General features: G+C 33.3%; 1 long non-coding RNA gene across 3 annotated transcripts; it reads left to right on the top strand.

The window, feature by feature from the left end:
• The first annotated feature begins 568 nt into the window (after positions 1–568).
• On the top strand, positions 569–18,925 carry LOC138329132 (uncharacterized). Of its 3 annotated transcripts, none has more exons than XR_011209413.1 (6): positions 569–1,369; positions 4,581–4,660; positions 5,037–5,105; positions 15,258–15,561; positions 15,815–15,906; positions 16,115–18,925. It is a non-coding gene; the product is annotated as an uncharacterized lncRNA (long non-coding RNA). The 3 variants fall into 3 exon arrangements; XR_011209414.1 differs by lacking the exon at positions 569–1,369 and adding an exon at positions 1,387–1,840; XR_011209415.1 differs by lacking the exon at positions 569–1,369 and adding an exon at positions 1,843–1,941.
• Positions 18,926–20,780: the final 1,855 nt, after the last annotated feature.

Below are 20,780 nucleotides of genomic sequence, written 5' to 3'. Positions count from 1 at the left end.
TCTGTGTGGGATCTTCATCACCTAAATCACGCAGATACTTTAAGTCATTGTCACTGTAACTGTATGAAAAAAAGTTGATAGTTTTCAACACCGTAGTCCAAAGTTCTCTTCTTCTGTCTTCATAAAATTATTTTCCTCTTTGAAATGTAATTTTAATTTATCTTGGTAACACCAAAGCTAATGGAACGCTACACAAAATGGAACGTTAAAAAATTGGAGCAATGTTACACTAGAAATGAACGCTACCCAGAATGGAACGTTGTGCAAAATGGAACGCTTCACAAAATGGAACGCTACACAAAATGAAACGCTGCAAAAAAAGAGCGCTACACAAAATGAAACGCTACACAAAATGGAACGCTTCACAAAATGGAACGCGACACGGAATGGAATTCTACAGAAAATGGAATGCTACACAAAATGAGACGCTACACTACAGAAAATGGAATGCTTCACAAATGGAATGCTACACAAAATGGAACGCTAAAATAAAGGCTTGTTCAGATATTCGATAAAAAAAGGTTTTTATTTATTTTGCCAATAAATTTAATAGTAATTGTCCTGAACAAAAATAAAGGTGTTGGATTGTTTTTGTGACAATGATGCCCTTTTGTTCCTTATTGTTTAATTTCTCCATTTACAATAAAAATGATAAAGTCCAGGAACTGACTTCGTGCCACAACCCTAAAACACAGTAAAATAAGAACAAATATCAGTATTTAAGGATTAACTTGAATAGATTTTTTAACACAGCGCTAGCGCTTGTGTTTATACCGTCTGGTTTGGCCTAATTTGTAAAATATAGTAGGACTTGCCCCACAACGACATCTAGTGGTGATTTCGTGAACCATTTCATTCATAAACTTCCATTCATAAATTTCCATTCATTGCCATTCAACCAATCAAAATGCTGCCTTCCTATTACTGCTTTACTAATCATTTTATTGAATGTGTTAATTAAGTAAGTAAAATTACTTTAACAACAAAAAGTGTTTGCTGTATTTTATTGCACGCAGATTCACATCGTAATGTGAAAAATGCGTATTTAATATAATATTCAACAGAAACGTAACATTAGTTCGACCGTATTACAGTCATATCGTTACTTGAAATATAGTTCTGTGCTCTGCACATGCAACATTATTATTGTGCACGTAGAAGAATTGTGGAGAAGTCAGATTACATAATTAAGAGCAAAATTGTTAATCGGGTAGTCTAATGTGTATAATAATAATTCGTACATGACAGTAACTAATTTGCCATCGCGTATTAATTTTAATCGGTCTTCGCTGCAAGATTCGTCCACCTTCGACCCGGAAGAGATATCCACTGACATCACATTTTATTTGCATCATCGACTGCTAAAAATGTAAGTAATGTATTAGAAAACATTTTGCGTGTCATAATTTACATGCCAGGATATTGTATTTCATTAATTATACTTTTGCGAGATCCATTTTTATCGCACATTTTTGCCATCCAAAGTTATCGCCATGACAGTTGACTGATGCTGTTTATCAACATTCAGCTCATAGCTATGCGCCTATTTCACATTATATGTAAATTAATGACGATATTTTTTGTTATTGGCCCAGTTATGATAGGATTCGGCTGGAAAATGAATGATAATTAATAGGCCTATGAATTTTCCAATTTAGTTTGTGCAGGTGCTCGCTTTGACGACATTTGTTATCTAAACGCTGATTGGTCTACATTGAAAACTGTCGACTAATCAACGTGCATGTTACAATATCAATCAATATTTACACTGATGCTGAATCCAAGAGAACGATAGTTTTTCTCCCTTATTGGTGACAGACTGACAGTAACTTCCGTAGACGTAAGCTGTACTTTTCGTATATCTCATTTCCTATCTTAGCATTGGTCTGTAGATCGTTGTCAAGTCACAAAAGCAGAGTATTGTCAGTCGTAGTCGTAACGGTACAGTATATATACGTAGACTGGCCTACTCTATTTTTTAGCTAGAAGTAGAATTTAAATCGTGTTTCGGTTGTTAGGATGTCGAGCGTTACACATGCATGTATTCGACAATGTAAATATGCGTCCATGCAGATGCTCAATTTCTACGTTTTCAGTGCCATTTTACTCCATCTCGTTTCTAGAGACAAATTAATTGTTGATTTTAACCACCTCACTGGCATATTATTGTTTTATTTATGCGTAATTTTCAGTCCTATACTAGAATTTACAAACGTTAAACCGTATTTATTTTTTGAGAAATGTAAACTGCATTTTATGAATGTGAAATTGAATACATCATTCATTCATTGTAGATTATTGCACATGACATGAGATTTTTTTTTGTCTGAATAATAATCTGGCTTGGAGCAGAACTCAGAATTATAGTTTATAATAGTAGACCGTCAAATTTTCAATTGACATTTAATTTGTGGTTTACTTTCATGTTTAAAACGTCTTCAGGCTACTACCGCATGTCTTTATGTTTTTCAGATTCAATTTTCTTCAAATTTTAATTGATGATTATACCTGAGCAAGAAGGCATGTCATTTGGCTAACAAAATACAAAACGGATTAAAAACACAAAAAAAACAGTCAAATCTTATACAATTAATTCTTATGATTATCACTATCTTGTCAAATTTGAATTATGATTCTAAACACTGATCAGTGATACTGATTGGCACTAAAATGATAGTTGAAAGCTGTTTATTCTAAGATTGATCTAATGTTCCGTACATCTGAATTGACTGATCATGATATATATTAGGGCTGAAACGATTCATCGCAATACACATTGAATCATGATATTTGTATGTCAATACGATTTTAACGATACAGCCTTCACGTTTCGGTTCGATACGATGCAGTCTTTAGACTACTTGCTTGGTGTCTTCGGCGGCATGTTTCAGTGATATAGCACTATGAAAAGGGCAACAGTTCCACTATACAAGAAGACACAACATGAATATACCAGTCTCCCAAAACACGCACCTCACACAACATATACGCAACACACCGCATACATGGGAGGCTGTATTTACATGACCATAGCTGTTAATAGGACGTTAATTAATCAAACAAACAAACTACCACTTGTAGCAATAAATCTTAACCATATCAAGATAATCAGACACTGGGATCACACTCAAAAGAGGTGTCAACACTCTCTGATCATCTCCCAACCTGTTTTGATTAACATTCTGAGCCTGTAGCTATTAAGTCTTGTAGTGAGCTTGTGTCACTATTCAAATGTGTCGCAGAAGTCGGCCAGCCTTGGAAACAATCTACCAACTTTTAAAGCCTTTATAATAAATCTTATGACTACAGCTAGTAAGAACCACATAAAAAGCAAACACTTTTAACAATTGTTGATGATTTACTCACAGTTTCAGTGTAAAATAGGCCTACACTGTCTGAAGGTAGTCATAAATTTTGCAGTCGTAATGGCCGCCATTTTGGCATTGGTAATTATGATAAAGGAGTCGGATAGGTATAACAAATCCGGATTTAATTAGATTTAATTTTATTAATCATATACTAATGATAGCAAATGTCAATAAATTGTACAAGTATGAAAAAATTGTATAGAAATTTTATGAACACAGAGATTTTTTTTTCTCTAAACATATAACAAAATGTAATAATTTAATGAGTAGGTCAAAAAATATTGTATGGCTACTTCAGGCCAAAAGCTAGTTGTTATGAGAACAAGTCCATAATAGAATTATAATTATGTACAATTTTGAACCATGTTCAATCAATTTAAGTAAGTACAATAATTGGTATACAAATATATGAACCTAGTTTTATTTTATTTTTTGTTTTTTGTTTAATACAGTTACATTCGCTACAGATACTTATACTCAAGTCATTAATTGTTATTCATCTCTCTTTTATTAATTGATTATTTATGTTATGTTTTTTTTTCACCTTTTTGTAATTTGAGTTAACATTATTGATGTTTGTTTATATTACATCAAACATAAAAATGCTCTTCTTTTATTTTTTCTCTTTTAGGTATGATATATTAATGCATTAGTTGTACATTTTAAAATCCAGATGTAAAAAAACAACTGTAAAAACACAAGATTGCACAAAACAGAAGTATCGTATCGAAAATAATCGAATCGAGAGGCATGTGTCATGATACATATCGTAACCGAGTACTGGTGTATCGTTGCAGCCCTAATATATATGTCATGAACAATATTGACCAACAGCTAGAAAGCTGATCACCATATATAATAATACATTCTTTATGCTTATATATATATATGGATAAAGAGTAATAAGCCCTCCACCTCTGAATACCATTTGGGGCAGTTGCCATGTACTGACTGCTGGTCAGTGGTTTTAAAAATTTTCTACGGGTACTCCAGTTTAAGCCTTTCATCCACAAACAAACCTGGCACATCCTTATAATTACATGACCCTGCAGACTGTTAATAGGACGTTAAACTAATAAAACCCACATGGATTCATGCATGAATTGTTATAATATATGAAATAGGTTGTGGTTGTTAATGTTACTCTAATGTTAATTAGACGATCATGATCATAACCTTGATTTAATTAAAGTGCTTTCTTTTCCATTTCAGAATTGTTCACAATTGCACTTTACCTTCTTTTAGGAGCTCTAACTGATTTACAGCAGCCTACAAAGTAGTATAAGTAACCCGTATGTATATTTATTGTTGTAATTAGTAATAAGATAAATTAATGGATCATACATATACTCACTCTGAAGAGTAATAATAACCAAAAGGAAAAAACACTTACGTATGTGCTTTATTATAAGAAAAAGTTTAATGATAATTGTCAATTAATTCATTTTCCTTCTTTTAATTGGGTATTGTGAACAGGATCATCTTGTATACATGGTATATATTTGTACTTTAGCCTTTAATTTATTTCACATGGAATGAAATTGTAAGTTATTACAATTTCTTCTTATAAATAACATATTTATGACTTTATTATAAAGAGTTTATTTTTGCCTTGTTTACTACGTATTGTAACACATTTATTTAATATTTTTTTTTTCTCATTTTCAGCATTATTCCTGGCAATGCTTGGCAAAGATACAAGAATGGTACAGTGAGAATATCATTGCGTCATTAAAGGTATATATTACACATGCTTTGGAGACTATATACACTAGTACTGATTTCATTGAGAAAACTTGTATTTAACTTTATTTGAGGTCAACGTATTTCTGAAAGTTGAAAATTTTCACATATATTCTTATTGTGTTGATTTCAAAATTATCCCTCTTGAATATTACATATTTCTAGAAAAATACTTTTTGGACGATGACAAATTCAGATATATATACATTCTGTAAGCAAGAACATACATAGAGTTTCCATGAAATACAACTATAAGTATTGTTACATTGCACATTATGGGACCTGAGAACATATTGCTTGAGAATATGATAATACAATGAGACCAATGAGATAATGAGAACATTGCTTGAGAATATTATAGACTATGAGAACATTGCTTGAGAATATTATGAGACTATGAGAAAATTGCTTGAGAAAATTATGAGACTATGAGAACATTGCTTGAGAATATTATGAGATGATTAGAACATTGTTTAATTGAGAATATTATGATCACAAGAACACTGCTTGAGAATATTATGAGAACACTGCTTGAGAATATTATGAGAACATTGCTTGAGAATATTATGAGACTGAGAAAAATTCTTGAGAAAATCATTAGACTATGAGATTATTTGCTTGAGAATATTATGATACTATCTATGAGAACATTGCTTGAGAACATTATGAGATAATGAGAACATTGCTTCAGAAAATTATGAGACTATGAGAATATTATGAGACTATATATATATGAGAACATTGCTTGAGAATATCATGAGAGTATGATCATGAGAACATTTGAGAATATCATGAGACTATGAGAATATGTGCACTGCCTTACAAGATCATAATATCCCAGCATTAATTGGAAAAATTGAGAATTTTAGAACATTTATTATTAGAGTATTATGGTGAAGTCATGAGAGCATCAAAATGAAATATCAGAATTTTGTGTACTTGTGATAAGAATATATATTTAGAATAATTTAGCTAGAAAAAAACATGGTCTGCTTGAGAATATGAGAATTGGAGACAATACTTTGGAATACCATGTACCTGTCAAAAGAACTGAATATAACACCAACAATATGATATATGCATACACATAACAGAGAACATTTTCTGCAGTCAGTGTTTTTGAACAATTTCAATGATGTGCATAATTCCTTATTGATTACAACTTTTAATTCTGGGACTATCAAACAAAAATATGTAGAACATTGAAAAAATTATAAGAGACCATAAAAATCGGTAAGAGAAAATATTTTGAATGATACTACTTTATGAATTTCAAGAGTGGATCTTGTCACTTTCTGGAAATGTCTGAACTTTTTAAATGTTTTTATAATTTTTAAACGGTTATCAATTTCTTATCATTGTCTCCTTCTACAACAATCTTAATCTTATATTATGGAACAATGAAATGTCCATATCTTGAACACATGTTACTGTTCTGTTTTGCAACAATTATGAACAAAAGAATCAAAACATTGGTATTGATTGAACACATATAGATAAAGCAATGGTCATATACTGTTTGTATATACCTGATAAATCACATTTTCAATATTTTCTGGGTACACATCCAACACATTGAAAAACTTTCACCCAGGGTGTACTGCCAATGAACTACGATGTATGTATTACCACAATATGGCATCTATTACATCATATACTAGTTGTCCAAGTTCTGTAATAAGGGCAGATTATTGTCAAGGGTCTGGCAAATACTCTGACACAACACGCGGTAAACAATGCATGGCAAACGGGCTGATGTTTTTAGTACACACATTCACAAAGCAGGTGAAATCTTTAGAAAAGAATGATTTACATACTATTTTGGATTCAGGAGACCATCTTTACAGCTCTATACATGATAAGTGTGATCATGATTTATTGTTGATCTCTGATCTACCAAAATGTGTATACTTCAACAACCAATATTTCTCTGTGGGTATAAAAAAATCACACATAGGATGTATGATTCCAGGGTATACTTCACCCGTTGGTGTTTCACTGGAAAATGCTTTGAATATAACATTTGTAACATCTAAATCTGCTTTGTTAGTTTTTCATGCATCTGCTGTTGCCATTCGGTATGAAAATGGAGTTTACTATGTGTTTGATCCCCATAGTAGAGGTTTGAATTCTTTATGTGAACCTGATGGCAAATGTGTTCTTTCAATTATCCCTTCATTTTATGCCCTTGTTGGATTTTTGAGATCTCTTTGTTGCTCACTGTCAAGTTCTTTGTTACAAAATGTGCAGTTTGAACTTCATCCTTTGCAACTTAATCTTCTTAAAGATAGACCAAAGAGATGTTGTATACATGTGCCTGATCTTGCTGCAAATGTGTTTAAAATAAACTCTGTCAAAAATCATTTGCAAATAGCAACAAAAAAGAAAAACAGAATTGTATGCTCGCAGGTAAAAGACATCCCGATTCCGTTCTTTGCACAATCTAATCAAAGGGAGACAATTGTGAATGCCACATCAACTTCGACATTTGTTGCAACATCTCGCAAAAGGCCTGGAGATACTAGTTCTGCAGATGTTGAAATGACAACTGGTAGCAAAAGACGTAAATTAGCACGTGCACAGTACAAGCAAGATTTAGGTACAGATAACAAAAAGAGACATGCAAAAAGTTGTAAATCAACAATGGTAGCTACAGGAAAGAAACCAACATCTGCTAGTACATGTACTGATAAATCAGCATTACGAAGCTCAAATGTTCGCACAAAACATTCTGCAAAAACACAGAATAAGATAGCTTCATGTTCTTCAAATATGCCTACAGACATTGCAGCAGTTTCTAACAGAAAATCTAAGAAAAATAAATCAATTGCAACTGATCTATCATTACCCTTAAGCTTGCACCGGCAGAAAAACAACCACACTCAAAAAGTGCCGGTTCCAATGTTAAAATGCAATCATGATAAAACCAGCATTAGGAAGTTGGTGATTGACCGATTCAAAAGGGATGTATCTGAAGGTCCAATATTTACTTGTTCATGTTGTACACAAACATGGTTTAGAAATTCTGTTACGAAAGTAGAAAGCTGCCAAGAACTTCAGTCAAGTTTTGCTAAATCATGTTTAATTGGTATCAAAAGTGCAAGAAGTTGTGAATGGATATGTAACACATGTTTAAATAATATAAAGAAGGGCAAGGTCCCTGCATGTGCTATTGTTAATGGAATGGGATTTCCAGAAAAGCCAGAAGAACTGAACTTAACAGAAATGGAGGAGAGGCTTATTAGCCCAAGAATACCATTCATGCAACTCTATGAAAAGCCCCGTGGGGGTCAAAGAAGTTTGCGTGGCAATGTTGTTAATGTACCAACAGATGTAACAAATACTGCAAAGTCATTACCAAGAACTCTGGCAAATACTGAAACAATACAGGTGAAGCTGAAGAGAAAACTTAGCAATAAGCATTCAGTATTGTATGAAAGCATACGTCCTAATAGATGTATAAGAGGACTGGAATGGCTTCTTGCAAATAGTGTTTTATTTCAAAACGAAGGTATCACTTTAAATGAAAGTTGGAATCTCCATGATATAGATAAGTGGTATGGATTTGGAGATGAATATATTACTAACAAGAGTAGTTCTGGAAATCTCGATATACAGATGGATAAGCAAACAAACAGCACAACTCATGTGAATTGTGATCATGACAGCCAAAGCATAAATGATCATGACAAAGCAAAGGAATCAAAAGAACAAACAAACGTTTGTAGTGAAAGTCCAGATTCAGGTGTCAGTAGTATGGAACGTGAAAAGGGTAGAATTGAAACAGCAGAATCAAATGAGCAAGTTGATTCAGGTGTCAGTAGTATGGAATGTGGAAAGGGTAGAATTGAAACAGCAGAATCAAATGAGCAAGTTGATTCAGGTGTCAGTAGTATGGAATGTGAAAAGGGTAGAATTGAAACAGCAGAATCAAATGAGCAAGTTGATTCAGGTGTCAGTAGTATGGAATGTGGAAAGGGTAGAATTGAAACAGCAGAATCAAATGAGCAAGTTGATTCAGGTGTCAGTAGTATGGAATGTGGAAAGGGTAGAATTGAAACAGCAGAATCAAATGAGCAAGTTGATTCAGGTGTCAGTAGTATGGAACGTGAAAAGGGTAGAATTGAAACAGCAGAATCAAATGAGCAAGTTGATTCAGGTGTCAGTAGTATGGAATGTGGAAAGGGTAGAATTGAAACAGCAGAATCAAATGAGCAAGTTGATTCAGGTGTCAGTAGTATGGAATGTGGAAAAGGGTAGAATTGAAACAGCAGAATCAAATGAGCAAGTTGATTCAGGTGTCAGTAGTATGGAATGTGGAAAGGGTAGAATTGAAACAGCAGAATCAAATGAGCAAGTTGATTCAGGTGTCAGTAGTATGGAATGTGGAAAGGGTAGAATTGAAACAGCAGAATCAAATGAGCAAGTTGATTCAGGTGTCAGTAGTATGGAATGTGGAAAGGGTAGAATTGAAACAGCGGAATCAAATGAGCAAGTTGATTCAGATGTACATAACAGAAGTATGCATTGTAAAAGAGATAGCAGTGATGTTACGTCTGAAGAACAACATTTTTTACACCAGAAACCACACTGTAAAGAACTTGTTGATAAAAGTGACTTGCAAAAGAATGCTCCTGAAAGCTACTCTAATAGTGATGAGGACTCTGATGGCTGGACTGAAGTTGCACATTTTGAAGATCGACTAACAGGTAACACAGATACTCTTCTTCATCCAATTGATGTTCGTGGCTTAAGTAAAACATTGTCATTTGCTCCTGGTGAAGGTCAAACACCCCTAGGATTGTATCAAGACAAAGATGCTGAATATCTCTCATTTCCTACCATTTATTGTGGACAAAAGCGACCTGATAACAAAGAACGTAAAACACCTGTATACTATAGTACAATTAGTAAATGGGAACTACGTTGTCATGATAGAAGAGCTGCATGCTCTATTCCAAATATCTTCTTTAAGTTAAAGAAGTTACAAATTAAGCAAATACAAGACAAAGTTTCATTGGCTATGAGGAAATGTAAAGAAGGCAAGAAAAAACTCACTGTTGGAGAAATACTAGCACCATCATCTTTTGATAAGATTGTGAGACTAGACGAAGGTTATCGTGTATTGAAGACATTAAGAGGGTCACCTGCATATTGGGAACAAGCTAAAAAAGACATATTTGCCTTAATTCGTCAGTTAGGTATCCCAACATGGTTTTGTTCCTTCTCGGCTGCAGAAACCAGATGGCTTAACCTTTTGAGAGACTTGGCAAAACTGAATAAAAACAGGACTTGCACAAATGAAGAAATAGAAGCAATGACTTGGATCGAAAAATGTGAACTCATCAAATCTGACCCTGTCACATGTGCCAGATATTTCAATAACAGAGTACAGGTGTTCATCAACACTGTTCTGAAAGGAGATCTGGAGCCCTTGGGTAAAGTTAAAGACTTCTTTTACCGGGTAGAGTTTCAGCAAAGAGGGTCACCACACATACACATGTTACTATGGATTATGAACGCTCCTGTTTATGGGAAGTCTTCCATTGATGAAGTAACAGAATTCATCGATATGCATTCTACATGTTCCAAAAGTAGTGACAGACCTGATCTGATCAATTATCAAACCCACAGACATGCTCGTACGTGTAGGAAAAAAGGCAAAGCCATATGCCGGTTCGGCTTCCCACTACCACCAATGCATCAGACAATTATTCTGGAACCGTTAAGTGAGGAGGATCAGATAAATGACCCAAATGCTCCTGCAAATTTCATCAATATTTGTCAGATGCTGAACTCTATGACTAAAGGTGAATCTATTTCCTTTGAGGAATTTCTCAACAAGCTTGAAATGACACAATCACAGTACATAAATGCTCTAAGGTCTTCTTTGACTGCACCAAAGATTTTTCTCAAAAGAAATCCAGCAGAAATAAGAATAAATTCCTACAACATAGACCTTCTTGAAGCTTGGGAAGCAAATATCGATGTTCAATTCATCCTTGATGCATATGCATGTGCTTCATATATCGTCTCCTACATTTCTAAAGGACAAAGAGGCATGTCTAATCTGCTATATCAAGCCTGTAAAGATGTCCATAAAGGGAATTTTGATCTGAAACAACAAGTGAGACATATTGGAAACAAGTTCCTTACTCATGTAGAGGTTTCTGCCCAAGAAGCTGCATACCTGATCCTTCAAATGCCTCTGAGAATGTGTAGCAGGAATGTTGTTTTCATCAACACCGGTGAGACAAAAGACAGAACTTTCTTGTTGAAACCTTTGCGAGTACTTGAAGACATGCCCAAGCACTCTTCTAATATAGAAAGCGACAACTGTCTGAAGCGCTACATAAGACGACCTAAGGAGCTTGAAAGCTGTTGCCTTGCAGACTTTGTTTCAAAGTTTGACACTGTACTGCCAAAAAAGAAAAAACAGACTAACAAATATTTGCAGCTTCCTGAATTACCAGAAGATGAACAAGAGGTTGATGAAGAAATAATCATGCCAGAAAATGATTCTTTACAAAATAGTACAGATGTTATCAACACGGAATCATCAAATGAACTGTCATGCACCATGGATAGAAAAGAGTATTGCCTGAAGGATGGATCAGTATTGAAGAGGAGAAAAATCATGAAAGTAATTCGCTATGTACGGTTCAACAAAGTTCATGATTCAGACAACTACTTCAGGGAGCAGTTGATGTTATTTAAACCATGGCGTGATGAAGCTACAGACTTGCTTGATGGTTGTGATTCATATGAAGCAAGCCATTCGCTACATATTAGCATAATCAACACAAACAAGCAGGATTATGAGGCAGATGGTTCTGAAGTTGTAGAACAAGTAGAAAACAACATAGAATTGCTTGCAAATTCTCAGGTAGTTGCTCCAGAAACGCAACATAACGATGAAATAGATGCAGAAAAAGAATCTGTTCCAAGTGTGCTTCATGGGTGTTTCAACCCTGGAGAAAATAATAGTCAGGTTTATGACTTAGCTCTTGATCTTGGCATTACTCGAAAGCAAATAGACCATGAGGAAATCTTGGTGAATGACATGAACAATGAAGATTACATGCAGTTAGCAAGGTCTCTTAATCCAAAGCAAGCATTGTTCTTTTATCATGTCTTACACTGGTTTAAAACCAACGAGGATCCATTATACTGCTTTTTGACAGGAGGGGCTGGTGTTGGCAAGAGCATTGTGACCACTGCATTGTATCAGGCTGTTACCAGATATTTTCAGAAAGGTGTTGGAAAACGTCCAGATGACATCAAAGCAGTTCTTTGTGCACCTACAGGCAAAGCTGCTCATAACATTGGTGGGTCAACTATACATTCACTCTTTTGTATACCAGCAAATCAGAGCTTCAAATACAAACCTCTTGATTCACAGCAACTAGACTCCTTCAGAGTTAAATTCCATGCCTTAGAGGTAGTTTTCATTGATGAAATATCCATGGTTGGTAACAGAATGTTTAACTACATCAATTTCAGACTCCAAGAAATCTTTGCTAATGGTCAACCTTTTGGTGGCATCAGTATCATTGCAATAGGTGACCTCTTTCAGTTAAAACCAGTTATGGATGGTTGGATATTTGATGATTTGAAAGAAGGTTATGGGCCACTTGCCACAAATCTCTGGATGGAACACTTTAGAATGTTTGAGTTAACACAGATTATGAGACAGAAGGATGACAAGTTTTTCTCAGAGTTACTCAACAGGTTACGGGAGGGTCAACACAGTGAGTCAGATTTGAAGACACTCAATGATCGTATTGTTCCAAAAGAATTGCTTTCCAGCGTTAGTCAGATGCCACATTTGTTCACAACAAATGCCGAGGTGAATACTCACAACAGAACTGCATATGAAAATGAAAAAACCGGAAACAAATGTGTCATTCAAGCAATAGACACCGTAAGTGGTGACCTGTCAGAAGATGTCAAAGCCAAAGTCATGAACCAAATACCAGATGATCCATCAAGAACAATGGGTCTGCTTAGAGATCTACATGTAGCAGAAAATTTACCAACAGAAGTGTGTGTAAACATTGATGTTGAGGATGGATTAACTAATGGCACTCCCGGAGTTATCAAAAAATTAGACTTGCGAGTACCAGATTCCTCTAGATGTAGCATTGTTTGGGTTCAATTTGATGACATTTGCATAGGAGCTAATACAAGAAAGAAGTACAGCCATTTATATGCACCCAACATTTGCAAGTCATGGACTCCAATCTTGGAAATAACCCGAAAATTTTCAGTTGGAAGAAGTTGTTCAAACTTTGTAACACGACGCCAGTTTCCAATAAGATTAGCAGCTGCAAAAACTGTGCACAAATCGCAAGGATCTACAATGTCATCTGCTGTGTTACATTTTGGCAATCGGAAACTGGAACACATGCACTATGTTGGGTTGAGCCGCATTCGCAAATTACAAGATGTTCATATTCTCAAATTGAATGAACAAAAGATTTCAATCTCTCAAGATGTTGTGCAGGAAATGAACAGATTGAGAGAGTATGCATATTTGCAGTCATGTGTTCCTATTCTAGCAGACATTGATACAGACATGAAACTTGTTTATCATAACAGTAGGTCTCTGCATTTGCATATGCCAGACTTATCTGCTCAGAATGACTTGTACACTGCTGATATCATAGTTATCACAGAAACAAGGTTGCAACAAACAGATCTTGATGATCATTACCAACTAGATGGTTTCAGGATGTATCGTGCTGACGATAAATGTGTTGGCAATGTGCGACCATATGGAGGTATTGTTATTTATTCAAAGAAACCCTTGCAGGTATTCCAACCTTGTAATATATTGGGGATTGAAACCGCTTTTATCACATTTTACCAGGGCGAGGTACTCATTCAGGCTCTTTTCTTATATTGTTCTCCTAAGTTGGCAACTCTTTCCAATTTTAATTCCTTCATGGAATGTATTGCACAAAGGTATGACAGTTCCAACCCCATGCTAGTAATGGGAGACACCAACCTTGATTTCATGACTCATTCAACTGCCATTGGAACAATTTCGCAAAGATATGGTATGACTCAAATCATGCACAGCATTACGACTGATCATGGTAGCTGCTTGGACCATATCTACATTCGCAATTTTTCTTCTGGCCAAATTTCTTGTGCAGCTTTGGAATCATATTACTCTGACCACAAGCCCATAGTTGCATATTTGCCATACTAGGTAACAAGCTTATAATCAGAAGTACTAGTTCTATAGTGCTTGTACATGTTGACTTGTTTAGGTCAACATTTTATACTAGATACTGTAAATATAATACAAATAGTTCCTGTAAATAAGAATGTGTATTAGTGTTAATATATGGTCTTGACTCGTGTTTAATCTAGAATTTTATAATTACTCCACCTGTGTGTGGTAAGCTTTCAACAATACTAATAGCATATAACTTAACCTGAAAGCTTGCAGATATCTGTAGCCAATATACTGACAGTATGAGTAATAAAATGCATCAGGATACTTTACATATGTAAAATATATGCTTAATATGCATGTTAGGATGTCTGGTATTGAAGATACTGATATAATGTAAATAGAAATATGTTCATTTGTCTCATGTATGTTCTAAGCTTTGTATCATGATTTCATGGGTTTGTATTGTGTTGAAATATATCCATCCAGAGTGTTTTTCAAATGGTATTACAAAAAGAATTTTTAAGCTTTAATATAGATTCCTTTGGATTCTAATTCAATAATTTGCAAAAAGTCTAGGTTATTATAGTTTAGTGTGAAATACAAACATATCGTACATGTCAAATGTAATTTACAAAACAGCAGAAGTAATTTTACCATCGAAAACAAAATAACTAGTTGAAAATAATAAAAAAAAATATGTTATAACTTCATCTAGTATTCATTTATATGTAGTCTGTTTCAAAATATTGTTCTGCCTATAGATAAGCTATCTGTAGTTATTTATTCACTTTAAGATTTTGCTCAGATTAGAAGTGTATATTTTAAATGTACCAAAGTGAACATGTGTTTCTCTTGCATTCTGTCAACCCTCTGTCTTAGTGTTTCATTATAACTGAAGTGCTAGCTACCTTTGGAAATATTTATTATCCTATCAGTGCAGTTTTTTCATATTTTAACAGATCCAGAAACCTGAGAGCATGATGCATGAACTGTTCGACAGATCAATATACAAAGGTGGCAAACAACCACCTTCACAGGATCAGATAACCTGGTCCATAATTCAACTACTGGTGATGCCACCCGGCATTACTGAAGGAAAGGACCATGGAACTATGGAGTCCTTTCACCATTGAGAAAATTATCCTTGGAAAGATTACAGCTCAAGAGGTGTCTAGATATTTTAGCCGCCAGATGCCGCCAGATATCATCATATCTTGCCATATCAACAAGTGATATATTGCTAGACAGAAACAAGTTCTCAAGGTAGGTATAGTCCATGTAAGCTAATATTAATTTGCATGCGAGGGAAACATCTGTTTTACAATGTCATTTAGGATACTTTTTATCATGGATAGTAGTTGATAATGAAAGATATGTTTAAGTGTACTACAAATTGATAATTATTTTAGCACTGCATATCACTTGTGTTAAGGTATGTTAACAATTCATTAAAGATATCATAATAAATGATACTAACAGTCATTTCATTCTAACAATTCATCTTCTTTCATTTCAGCACGAATACTTGGTTTGGAGAATGGTACATGACTATACAACAACATGAATAGATAAAAACCCTTTTGAATTCATAAGGAAAATGCTATATCGGTAAGTATTACAAAACTTTTTTTTCTGAACTTACATGTTAATTTTGTTGTATAAATAAAGTGTTGCTAAAAGTATTATATCTGAGCAATTGTTTTATGCATTTGCAAGACATTCCCAGACTTTCACAAAGTGATAGCAACAATAGGAAACAAATGTGTTTAATAATGATGCATTTTTGACTCATTGAAAACTATTTCTTTTCTTCCAGATTAGAAAGATTAATGAGCTGGAACAACAAACTTGACAAGTCAACAATTCTACCCTTGTGATGCTGAAACAATGACCTAAACATAAATAATAGAAAATTCTACGAGATAATTTAACCAGCAGTAAAAGGAGTTCAATTTATCATGGATAAAATTGATTCTTGGTCTGAGTGAAAATCATTGTTAATTGCTTGAAGAGAATCTACGTGATTATTGATTTCCAATTAATGATATTGCAGCTATAATTCTGTAATACATTATGTAATTATTAAATATTACATACTGTGAATTGAACATTCTATTGAAAAGAAATGTGTACCAATATGCATGTATCTCTTTTTCTTAATTTCTGAATTGTATGTATTTAGGCCAATTTCCACAATTTCAATCGCAAATATCAAAATATGAATGGCATGTTAAGATCATGCTACAGGAATGATGTATCAATTTACCTTTTTATGTGTATAACTAAATAATGTTGTAGACCTTGACTTTTGTAACCAAAACAGGTACCGGCATATATATATGATTCAAGAAAAAAAGAAACAAAATCATGTCATGGTTATCATCAATTAATTTAGAAAATATTCCAACACAACACCAAAACCACTGAATCTTGTGAATTTAAGAGATTTATATATATTGAATGAAGATATTATTGCATTGTGTATGAATGTTTTCTACACAGTGATAAAATATTTGAATTATGTAGTTGTATACAGTTCAATATTCAATTAATACAACGCATGTAGTGTTTTGTATTATTGCTATCTGGTTTACTATTCATGTGTAGGACTTGCCCTACAATGACATCTAGTGGTGACCTCTTTAACCATTTCATTCATGTATAGAATACACAGAGTGGTTTATATAATACACAGGGCCATCTAGGTCAACTGTACCTTAAACCACCTTGCCTGTGTATAATACACACAATCTATGCACACTGGTAACTTCTCTGTCCAACTTGCATAATCTCTGGTTTTTTTTTAATGATTAGGTATTCAAATTGGACTTGCTATCTAAGGCTTAAAGACCTGAGAGTTATAACGTAAACTTATCAGATGTTCTTAAAATAATGTTTTTAATGATTGTTAAAAACAGATCTGAGGTAAAGGCAATATAACTTATAAGACTGCCCTCGTGTGTGCATGGTTTTACCAAAATAAGTGTATGTGCAAAAAAGAAACAAGAGAGCAACATAAGAAACAAGAGTATAGGTAAAAACTCATTTGTAATGAAGACTTCTGTTTTCTTTGTAATTTTAGAATCTTTTATTTCATGTAGGAACTATAATTAAGAAAAATGTCAAACAAAACATATGTATTTTTTGTGATCAGTTGAATGTTCTTGAAACAATTGATATCAAAGTCGTTTATATATTTTGATTTTGGAAATTCAATTGATTTCATTCTTTTCTTTCTGTTTCTGCTGCGTTGTATTTGCAGTACTTTGAGGACTTTGATTTTTATTGGTCATACATTTGCCTACTATAAGATGATGGTTTTGGTCAGTTTTACAGTTTGTATTAGATGGATGCTCAAGACTTGTAGGATTGATAATAAACACAGTTAGGTAAACAATATTTAACATGCTTGCAAACAAATTGACATGCCAAACAATACTCTGTGTTGTTTGTGTAAATGGGTATATGAAGCATAATCATCTCTGTAATATTTCCGGAGTGATATGCACATGGACTATAATACTAGCATCAATCGTACGTGATTATGTTTTAAATGTGTACTTAATGTTTCATTATTGCAACATATGTCATTGTTTATACTTAATGTGGAAATTATGGGTTGTAAGCAAGTAACATGTTATCATATTGTAAATGCAATATTTCTGACTGACTATTGTCTGTCTATTGTGTTGTATTACCTAACAAAAACAATGTATTTATGCCCCATGTATATATTGTTGCAAAGATTGTTGGATAATAGTTACTGTGCATTTCATTTTAAGGTTATGCTATGATTGCATCAACAACAGCTGATCAAAAACATAATGCTTAACAATAGCTAAAAATGTGAGAAAGCATAATTTTATTGTAGTACGTAAACTGTCTGAAACCTTTTTTTTACCAAAACTCATTTTGTGCAAAATCCAATGAGTTTTCATTTTATGATTTATATACACTGTACTTGTACACAAGTCGATGCCTCACAGGGCCCTATATTATTTGTCAACTTGGAGATATAGGGAACAAATTACTAAATACTGTAAAATATCTTGAGCTAAACAAAATATCCTATTCCTAACAGCAATATTATATAAGCAGAACAGCTCAAAATGCAAAATTTATACAGTTCAACAAAAAGAGAAATATTACATGGTAATACAATAATCCTTTAACTGCAAAACTGTGCATAACTTGTTATTTAACCGTTTTTGGTACAATTGTGAAGTTACCCTTGTCTCTGATTTCTATTTGTTCCAAATATTATGCAGGATAGCTACAGTAATGCTTATCATTAATAATTCATATTAATTAATCCATATTGATGATGTTTACAATTAACAAGTATTTAAAGACTGTCTTGATGGCAAGTTAATTTAAGCACTCGTAAAGGTATTGCTTAAAAATAGGTCTTATGTAAATGCATTATCATTGCATACATATAATTTGATGAGGTTTACATAATTTGATGAGGTTTTACATTGCCTGATATTTTCAAGCATTATTTGCAAGAATTTGAAAATTGGTTGCAAAGTCTGCAGCATTTTCTGTATCCTAAAACGGGAAATATATTCATGTGTTGCTTTAATATCAGTGTAAAAATAAATATGCAATATATGAACAGATTAAATTTCTTTGTTTTTTACTATTATCATTTCAAATTTTCTTCACACACATCACATCACATATTAACCAAATAGGATACTTGCAGGAAGGTTACAGTGATTTCAACTTCCATTCAAGCAACAAATACATGTACTTCAGATTTCATTGTTGAAAATAGAAGTCAACAATGAAATGTAATGTATTAGTAGCTTTAAAAACTGTTTATTACCTCCATTTATATAAATCAATATTTCAAAGATTTCTTTGAACAAAATGTATTTTAAATTAACTACATTAGACTACAGGGGCAAGTAAATTGTTCATTATATATAATAGTCAAAGTGCATCATATCCTAATATTAGGATATGTCATAAGGTTCTGATACAACTTACAGGATCAACAATATTACAACTGTATTTACGTGCCCCTGTGATTTCAAAATGGAAGTCAGTTTCTTTCTGGCTGATCATAACTATGTTCTTAATTTTTACTAATAAGTCCAGTATAACAAACTCATATCAAAGTAATTTCTCCTTTGTAGTTCTACAATAAAAAAAAATGTGTTTCATATATTTATAGCACTACAATATAATGCATAGTTGTAGATATCAAAATGGAAAATGTTGACTGCTTTTCCTGTTGTTTCCTATCACTTTCAAAATTGAGTCCAATTTCACTGTCCTGACCTATAACTACAAGGACATCGCATAATTCTCGTTCCCCTTGTAATCAGTTTAACAGGCATATTAATTTCTATAATGGCTGCCTCCACATAATTGAATTTTAAACCTTAAAAAGTGCTCCACCGGGGACAGAGAAAATTGGTGTTTAATAATTATGAATATGTCTAATTAACACAAAAATTAATATAAGATAATTATTTTTGCTTCTGGAGCATGTGCAATAATGACTATTTTAAATCAGTATAGGACATAGTGGATCTTTTACGGGATGCAATTCAATTGATTGTTTTTAACATTTTTATCTTTAGTAGAATTAGAAGCTCAAACTTTCCTATTGTGATTTATCTTTAGTATAATTAGAAGCTCAAACTTTCCAGTGGCGGTAATATTTATGTAAAAAGTAAGTAATTGATGAAGAATACTCATTTGTTGTCTCCTGATTTTGATAGAGAACACATACCATTTTCAGCGACAGAGCATCTTTAAACCATAATGATAATCTCTATGCTTGGATCAGTTCTACTACTAAGTATATGATACAGGTTGTATGTCATACACAGCTGTCAAGGATCCATTGAAACATTTAAATTTGAAAGGAAGTTAAAAGGGACAATCCAGTCTTAAGAGTACATTAAAATTTGCTGGTCCTTGCCAACGTAGTAAAAATATTTTTGTCTAGAATTTCTTAAATCGCTCTTACAGTAGCGTGTTTAGATGCATGTTCTTACCTAAATATAATTTTACCAAATCATCAGTGGTTATGTATTACATTTGTTTAAAGATGCTCCACCACTGACAAATGGTATTTTTTCACTATCAAAAACAGGAGCAGACGATTTAGTATTTTTCTTGAGTTACAAAAGTTACGTACTTTACACCATTACCACCATTGAAAAGTTTGAGCTTCTAATTTTACTTCAAAGTTAAAAATATTAAAAATAATTAATTGCATCCTGAAAAAATTCCGTGTCACAATATCCTGTATGGAAGGAAGTACTGATTGCGCATGCACCAAAGGCAAAATAAATTATTTTATATTATTTTTTTGTGTTAATTAGACATATATATACATGATCAAACACATATTATTGTTCAACTGATGAATATCATTCATGCTTTGTCGGCGGTGGAACATCTTTAACGTACGTGACTTTGGCTCGGGTATGGGTACAGCATACATGTTATACTTGCTTACT

This window comes from Argopecten irradians, chromosome 8 (genome assembly GCF_041381155.1).
Source record: "Argopecten irradians isolate NY chromosome 8, Ai_NY, whole genome shotgun sequence".
In the NCBI taxonomy this organism is placed as follows: domain Eukaryota; kingdom Metazoa; phylum Mollusca; class Bivalvia; order Pectinida; family Pectinidae; genus Argopecten; species Argopecten irradians.
The sequence above is the reverse complement of the archived record's forward strand: the minus strand, read 5'-3'. Positions and strand labels throughout refer to the sequence as shown.